The sequence below is a fragment of the Octopus bimaculoides genome, unplaced genomic scaffold (assembly GCF_001194135.2).
Source record: "Octopus bimaculoides isolate UCB-OBI-ISO-001 unplaced genomic scaffold, ASM119413v2 Scaffold_180658, whole genome shotgun sequence".
Classification (NCBI taxonomy): Eukaryota; Metazoa; Mollusca; class Cephalopoda; order Octopoda; family Octopodidae; genus Octopus; species Octopus bimaculoides.
In genome coordinates, this window is record NW_026352917.1 from 4,243 (window position 1) to 5,613 (window position 1,371).

The window sequence follows — 1,371 nt, forward strand, 5'->3', positions numbered from 1 at the left end:
CGCATGCGCAGGGACTAGTTCCGGAAGGAACACGGGAAGAGTCTCATGCGCATGCGTGGTCATTCGAGATCCAAGTTTCGCGCCCTTATTCATTCTCTTTCTCGGCCGGCCGGCCATGAGCCCAGACGTACAAGCAGACTGTCTCCGACATTCCAACTCTGGAGACAGCTCTTTCCAACATTCCAACTCTGGAGCTAGACAAATAACCACCAACGTCACTGACGGCGTCTCAGCAACCAAAGGGCGAAGTGCTGCCTATTTCCTCTGTAAATAAATATTGTTGTGTTGATGGTTCAGAATCTACGTTCCGTTGTTTCTTCAGAATTTAATGTACGGAAGCGGGTATACACCTAATGGTGTATAACCACTTTCCTACAATGTCAATACCAAATTTCAGTTAAACACAGGTAGTAATAGTTCGATTATAAATGCGGATACTTGGAAAAAAACTGGTAAACAGAGATTACGTAAAGCAGCAAAAATAGCGCTTGGTGTAACAGACGATAAATTTACATTTCATGGGCTGAACATGTATCGACGTCACATTTCGAGAAGAAACACGCGAAGCAAAATTATTCGTTGTGGATAATACAATCAATCTGTTTGGCACAGATTGGTTGGAACTATTCGATTTACGGCACCTCTCCTTAAATCTTTATTGCAATAACATAAATGGTTGTCCCCTTAAAAAAAATTTCCGGAAGGACTGAAGAAAACATTGAAAAAAAAATGTTCCCGCAAATGTTATCAGAGCATTTCGGTCTATGTAGGAAGACGGAAGCCTATTTTTAAAGTGAGTGGAAACGTTGTTCTCATATTTAAAGCAAGCAGAAAAGTACTGTTCGCGGCAATTGAAACCGTTAACGAGGAGTTGGACAGACTCGAAAAGAGTAGAATCATTAGAAAGGTAGATTATTCTGAATGGTGGGAAGACGGCGACCACGCATTCGGATGACATCACTATCATCGTGTCTGATGAAGGACAGCTACCTTGTGTAGAAAACGCCATCAGAAGATACGGAGCGGTGTCAGGAGCTAGAATTAACCAGGACAAGTTGGTCGGCTTGCAACTCGACACCTGGAGGGGCAAGTCGACGCCGCCCAATAACGTTGGGAGATGTTGGATGGAAGGTCCTGCTTAGATGCTAGGAGTCTGGTTTGGTCCAGATTTCCAGATGAAGAAGAATTGGAGCGAGGTAACAAGCAATGTAACTGCCCTTACCCAGACCTGGTCTGGGAGGACGTTATCTTTGATAGGAAGGGCGGAGGTGACGCGGATGTTTATTGCATCCGTTATCACCTACCGTCTGACCGTCATGCTCTGATTAGATAGATAGATAGATAGATAGATAGATAGATAGATAACCTGTC